This window comes from Coptis chinensis, chromosome 6, assembly GCF_015680905.1.
Source record: "Coptis chinensis isolate HL-2020 chromosome 6, ASM1568090v1, whole genome shotgun sequence".
NCBI classification, from domain to species: domain Eukaryota; kingdom Viridiplantae; phylum Streptophyta; class Magnoliopsida; order Ranunculales; family Ranunculaceae; genus Coptis; species Coptis chinensis.
This window is the reverse complement of record NC_141461.1, coordinates 31819296-31826637: the sequence shown is the minus strand read 5'-3', so window position 1 is coordinate 31826637 and position 7342 is coordinate 31819296. Positions and strand designations below refer to the sequence as shown.

At 35.7% G+C, this 7342-nt stretch overlaps 1 long non-coding RNA gene and 1 pseudogene across 1 annotated transcript; both read left to right on the top strand.

The window, feature by feature from the left end:
• The first annotated feature begins 1220 nt into the window (after window positions 1-1220).
• LOC147492596 (uncharacterized) lies at window positions 1221-2988 on the top strand. Its single transcript, XR_015198060.1, has 4 exons — window positions 1221-1268; window positions 1389-1558; window positions 2392-2555; window positions 2688-2988. It is a non-coding gene; the product is annotated as an uncharacterized LOC147492596 (long non-coding RNA).
• Window positions 2989-3199: 211 nt separating this feature from the next.
• Window positions 3200-3673, top strand: LOC147492595 (peptidyl-prolyl cis-trans isomerase 1-like; annotated as a pseudogene).
• The last annotated feature ends 3669 nt before the right edge of the window (window positions 3674-7342 follow it).

Sequence of the window (7342 nt, the reverse complement as noted above, 5' to 3'; positions counted from 1 at the left end):
GATTATTCCGTTCACAAATATTGGAACGAGACGCGCGATATTTTATGCCGAATAGTGGCAGTACTTACATAATGGCTTCCGTGTGAGGGTTACCTAGTGTGCGGCATCCCGCTCAGGGTAGTTACGCATGGAGTGGTACATTATGTAAGGGGAGGCATGTGGATGTACATGTTCGGCGTTGGGTAGCGATTGTGGTAGCTAGGGAAACTAGGTAAGACATAGATACGATGTGATTTTAGGGACACACAAAGAAAGCCTTAATTAATCTAATTATGGTAATATGTTGGTTAATAATATATCTTTAGATAGATGATTGTATATGCTTGGTTGGTTATTTGTTTAGTTAGAACCTAAGGCGCCTCGATGGAGGAACTACATGCCTTATTTATTATGAGCATAGCTTGTTGTGTGGTTAGTGGAAAGTTAAGGCGCCTCAGTGGAGGAACTACCTACCTTAGTTATTGAACTTAAGGATGTTGTATTAGTCGTGGAAAGTTAAGGCGCCTCGTTGGAGAAACTAACTGCCGTATGGATTGTGTATATATATGTATAATTATATGTTGTATTTTAGAGCTACTCACACCAGCATTTTTATAATGCTGACCCGATTTGCATGTTTGCTTATCGGGTGTGTTCATTAAATGAACATAGCTGATAAGTCTTGACAGGTTTAGTATTGAAGAAGGTTGGTTGCTGCTCGTGGTTGGCGTTAGCGTCACTTTTCAAGATAGGCTTTGTTTTCCTTTGAGGTGATATAGATTTTCAGTTGAGATAAGATTATTTGCATTTTCATTTGTTAATTTTTGTAATGAAGATGACTTTTGTTTAAGTTTAAAATTTTTATTGGTTTTTATTTATCCGCATATTTAAAATGTTTATGAGTTTTGGGAGTTGAGAGTGTGTCACATCTCGGAGATCGAAGAGTCGGGAACAAATAATGTTTTTCCAAATTCTGTCGAAATTCGGGGTGTGACAATTGTTCCTATAGAACATGAAGTAATTAGTTGCTCGTTTGCGTCTGTATATGATTAAGTAGGTGAGTCAATATATTTTGTTTATCTTTTACTTAGCTATTGCCACTTTTTATGACCTTGTTTGTTGTTTGTGGATTTTGGTGGCATAGTCACCGCTTGGGCCGCAATCTGCAGACTCCTCCTCGTGCCATACCCTTGTATGCAATGTACTTCATCGCCTATTGGTCATTCATTTGGACTCTTCATTTTGTTCTTATACCTACTACTATGAACAAAATGGTAGCATACTAGCAGGTAGTCCTTGGATTTTAAATCTTGTTTAATATTATCTCAATCACTCAATGTTTAAATGTGAACAGTCTAAAACCTGTCCCTTCTAATCAACTCATTATGGTACTGAATCTAATATTTCAGCTCCTTATAAGGAGATTGCTCAAAGAGAGAAGAGAGCACATGAAAGTAGTGAGTCAGGTTATGAGGCGATCATGGCAAGACTTGATGAAGCAGACAAGGCTCACAAGATACTTGAGGATGAAGTTGCAGACCTTAAGTGACAATCTTCAGGGATTGGAAATGCATCTCAGGTAATAATTTGTTAATTTAATTATGTCTAGACTAAGAATATGAACAGAGGATATGTCTTGTCTTGTCTTCCCAAACCCTGATTAAGTTAGGAGGAAGTACGTGGATGGGGTTTCACCAAGTTCTCTCACACTAACTATGTTAGATGGAAGGTAGAGAATAGGATTGTGCCTGGTGTCAATGCCAAGCTTCTTGGATGCCAAAAGTCATGATATATTTACTTAGGCACTTTATCTGTTTTGGCTTTAACAAACCCAATATCAGGAGGACGCCAACTGACTTCCATTATACAATCTCCTGGCTTTGGTTTACCAATATCATGAGGACGCCACTAGGGGGTAGTTTTTCAATTTGGAAACCGGGCGATATAAAAATGGTCGATTTATAGCTTACAAGAAGTTTTCTCCAGGAGTTCAATCATCTAATTTTTTCGAATAAAGATCATTAGTTCTGTTATTTGTTATTGGTGCATTTTCTATGTGAGTCTAGTTCCAATAACTGTAATATCACAACATTCATGTTCTGCTCAAGCTAATAGCATTATTTTTTTTCATTCATGAGATTGCTGTTCATGGAGTTGTATTAACGAGACAACACTACTTGGACATGAAAATTAATGTGAACTCTTAATTAAGGCCTAAAGATTTTGCAAATTCTTAAGCCTAGGAATTAACATGACTTTTGGACTTGAAGAATATCTTTTGTTTGATGGAGCTTTATAACCAAGGTTTTTGTTAGTAGTGTTAAATTTTTCCTGAGGAACAAGCAATGACCAGAACCTGGTTTTTGGGTATGATGGAAATAATACCGATCTGTCCTTTTTTATGCTTTCCAGATTGACACTCCTATGTTGGCATCTGAGTTGAATAGACTTGGAGCACTTAGCCATTTTACTGTTATAAGAAAGCTTGAAGAAGGCATCTTTCTAATGGGTTTCACGAAAGAGGTTATTGATAGAAATCCAAAGGCTGGTTTGAATATACTTGGTGTTGAAAGCAGGTAAACTTTGTTTCTGATGTGATATTGTTCCATTTCATCTTTCTAAGAGAACGCCTTAATAGTTCTTCGGAAAAATTTACCATCATCCTCTTGCAAATCAATTTCACTATTTTTAGTTAACTATTTTTGCAGTGAAAGAGCCTTGTTGAATCGCCTGATGCTTGAATTACACAAATTGGACAGTGATGTCCTTGTTGGGCACAACATATCTGGGTTTGACTTGGATATTCTTCTCTACAGAGCTCATGTTATATTTTAATATAGGGTTATTTAGACTTTGGTCCTACTTATTTAGGGATATTTAGATTTTAGTCCTAAAATTATCGATTATTAGGCTTTAGTCCTACTTTCATCTATTGACCTTGAGTCGTCTCAATTGACTGCGATCAAACCATTTTATAATAATATATTTTTCATTTTTTATCAAAATGGGCAAACTTCTTCAAATAAGTTTTTGACACGCTACTTTATATTGAATTGTTTTTTAACACCACGTGTCAAACTGTGAGGGATGAAATTATATAAGTCTTTTGATCATTTCTTATTCGCATCTCGAGGAAATAGGTGAGATAGAGAGACTCCCCCCATTTTGTTCGACAGTTCGTCTTCTCTCATAAAACCAAAAAATAAAATAAAAAATCAAGATGGCAAACCCTAAAGTTTTTTTCAACATGACCGTCGGTGGGGCACGGTCCGGGCATATCGTGATGGAACTACGACGTAGTCCGAAAACTGCTGAAAATTTCCGTGCCCCTCTACACAGGAGAAAGGGTAAAGGCTGAAGCGGTAAACCACTACACTACAAGGGCTCATCATTCCACTATGTGATTCCAGGTTTCATGTGTCAAGGCGGTGACTTCACTCCTGGGAATGGAACAGGTGGTGAATCAATCTATGGTGCTAAGTTTGTCGATGAGAATTTCGTTAGGAAACATCTTGGGCCCGAATTCTCTCAATGGCTAACACTTGGACACGGAACTAATGGATCTCAGTTTTTCATCCTCAGACCGATAAGACCGCTTATTTGATGGGAAACATGTTATGTTTGGGCAAGTTGTTGAAGGTATGAATTTTGTGAATGACGCGTTGAGAAGGTTGGATCTCAACTGAACTTGTAAAAGGCACGTTGTCGTTCTTGACAGGGTCGACTTTCTTAGATCATCGAGATTTAGTGTATGATCTGGGATTTAGTTGGTTTAGGTTATGGATCTTGTCTTTTGATGTTATGTAAGTCTTGTCAATGGGGTGATGTTATCTTTGTTTCTGTTGAGATGAACATGAGTTTCTACTTCTAAATAATTTTGGCTTTACTCGCTTTTTTAAATCTGATCTGTTTGGAGTTAATTGTTCTTGCTTCGCTTATCTGATATATGCAATGTTGATCGAGTTTTATTGATGAAGATCTGGAGATAACGTTGTAGATCTTTAGATCATTCATTTGATCTGTTAATATTTTAGAGTGGATGATGGTTTATTAAAAAAAAATTGTATATATTGTGTTTAAATTAGTTGCAGGGGAATCGATGCCTTCTGATTTGATTTTATGCAATTATTTGTTCTGTATAACTCTAAATAAGAAATGATCCAATGGTGGTACGCTGAAGGGTAGTTTGGCCATTTTGATAAAAAATGAAAAATATATTATTATAAAATAGTTTGACCACAGTCAACTGAGACGACTCAAGGTCAATAGATGAAAGTAGGACTAAAGCCTAATAATCGATAATTTTAGGACTAAAACCTAAATACCCCTAAATAAGTAGGACCAAAGTCTAAATAACCCTTTAATATATTATGAATTTACGAGTACCAACACTTTCTTTGTCAAAGAATCACATGTATTGTTTCTTTTTAGAATTAAGTATTAACTAAATGATAGCATTTCTAAAATCATTTGGATGACTAGCTGGATAGACTGTCAGTTTGAGTGAAATCATATTTTAAAATCATAAGATCAGCTAGTTGCATAGGTATCCTTCTATTCGTCCCACTAACCCACATAGAATATGTTCCCACATATAAAATTCACTGACTCTACCACATACATATCAATATATGTCAAATCTTAGTTGTTCAATTATGGCGAAGAAATTTTTTGTTCTCCTTTTGGTTCTATTAAGTTTTTTGTATTATATTTCCCTTCTTCCATGTAATGCAGAAGACCAGCTAGACTTAGCATATTCCCATACCAAGATCAAGATCACATGCACATAGACCACATAGTACTTCACATAGACCCAGGGGCGAACCCGAGTGAGGGCTACACCAGGCTTCAACCTGGGGTCCATTTCGTTAAAATAAAATAGTATGCCCATCGCTCTAAACTTGAAAGCCCATTAGCCATTTAACTGACCTTGTTTGTTGTTTGTGGATTTTGGCGGCATAGTCAGCTGCTTGTGTTGCGATTTGTAGACTGCTCTGTGCCATACCCTTGTATGCAATGTACTTCTGTCAGCTATTGGCTGTTGGTTGGACTCTTCACTTGTTCCTAACCTACTACTATGAACAAAATGGTAGCATACTAGCAGGTAGTCCTTGGATTTTCATACTGTTTAATATTATCTCAATCACTCAATGTTTAAATGTGAACAATCTAAAACTTGTCCCTTCTAATCAACTCATTATGGTAATTGTTTTTTTATCCTCGATATTTTTGAACCTCCTTGAATATGAAACCTCCAAGAATATCAGGTTGTTTTCACCGAAACTTGATACCCAAGGCCTGCTTAGCTATACACCTTGTGTAATTTTCAATCCCAGCCCATCAAGCCAGTCCCGTCGTCAGTTTTCCAAGTCTCCAACTCCTTTTAATTTTCCCGTAGTCAGGTGTGCTTCGAGCATTAGACTCTCCCCTAAACCTTTGAGGAGTGTGGAATATTGTCGTTTGAGTTTTGGGGTAAGTTTTTCCAAATCTTTACTTTTTAACTTTCTTATTTGCATATACTGATTTTCGAATAATCTAATTAGATTGTTAGCTCAATATTTGTTATATTTTTTGTTTCTAATTAGATTGTTAGCTCAATATCGGGGGAGGATCACTGCTGCGCAAAATAACAGATAAGCAAGTAAGTTTCTTGCTACCTTATTATCAAATTCCTGTTTTGATAACTTCCCATGTTTAGCGGAAAATACAACTTGTCTACTTGTTTTGGATACTTGTTTGGCTTGTCTATATAAACAATGAAATTAACAGTAAGTAATGTTTGTCATAGGCACATGCATTGAATTCATGTTTATAAGTTTTAACAATTGATTCACTTTTAGGAGTAAGAAGAAGTCATCAATTGCAAACGTCCCTAGGAGCTTATTGAATGAATGCTACATGTTGAATAGTATGACGAATAATAGATCCGAGACATAGGCATTAATGGCCTGTTTTATGTAGTAGAGTGTTTGAGATTCTCCACCATCGTTTGTTTAGTAGATTGCCATGTGATCATTGTATTACCATATGCGAAATTATGTTTGTAAATGAGCTTTATAGTGTCTTGTTTGAACTGTAGGCTAAGGCAAAATTTTGCCATTTTCTCCCAAATCTTTTTTTCCAAACTCTTTCTTAGGAATTTAACACTATTTGTGAAAAGAAAAGGCCTGGATGTATACATCATTAATGTAATATTCTCTCATTAGGTATTTGCTAAGGCAATGGTGACACATGTGTATGGAGTGCTGATATGACTTATGAGAAGTTATGTTTGAAGGTAAAAAGTGGTATGTTCTAAATATACAATGAGTCGTTGATATAGGAATCCATTTGCTTTTGCGTCCTTCTTTCCTGATTTGTTTATAAAGTGGCTTGAGAACTAGGGTGTGTTTGATTGCATAAGGGAATTTGCACCATTGAATCCCACATTTTAGTGCAATTCTCAAGAGATAGGAATCATATATAGGTGGGTATGGGGAACGTTGGGCAAGTTCTTTCTTAGCTTGATAAATCATTTTGTCGTCGTTCGGTGTATTGTATAGGGTATCAATTTTATGAAGGGAAAAACAAGAAGGCCAAAAGAATTGCTTCCCAATCTGATGAGTCATGCTCACCTCAAGCTCCTCGTCAAGGTAAAACTTAAACCCCACTCCATTTTCTCAATTTTCAACTCGTCAAGTTACTACAAGGTTTTCTTTTTATGCACCGACTTTATGTAATTATTGTTTATGTCGTCAAGATATGGGAGTAGACAACAAATGCTCTATCTTTAGGGGGGGGGGGTGTCAAGTATTTAATTAATTGCATGAATTTAATATGATTTTTTCTGAGTTCATTATTTGTTTTGTGATTTTTTTGAAATTAGATGGGCTTTGTGGAGTGGCACTAGGATTTATATTGAGTGAAGCCATCGTCACTAATGCTTGTTATTGCATTTTTGAAGATTCGGGATTGCTTGGAAAATCGTATAGAAATTTGTAACCCTTAGTAAATTTGAATTTGTAACCCTCAAAACTCTTTTGAAGTTATATATATGGTTCAATGAATATAATATTTTTTTAAGGCGTTTGTTTGTGTTTATTTACTTGTCAAATGGTATGAAAAAGCATTAGTAATTTTATTTGCTTCTATATGAAAACAGAAAGTGCAAGTTCAGGGGAAATAAACCATATCAACACATTAGTAACGGTTATAAACCGTTGTAAAGCAAAAAATAAATATTAAAGCATCTAACAATAATCGTTACAAATCAAAATACGTAACGCTTTTTAACCGTTAGTAATTGTCACTTTGCAACGGTTAATAACAGTTAGAAATTTGGTTTGCAACGCTTTTTAATCATTAGTAATTGTCACTCTGCAAC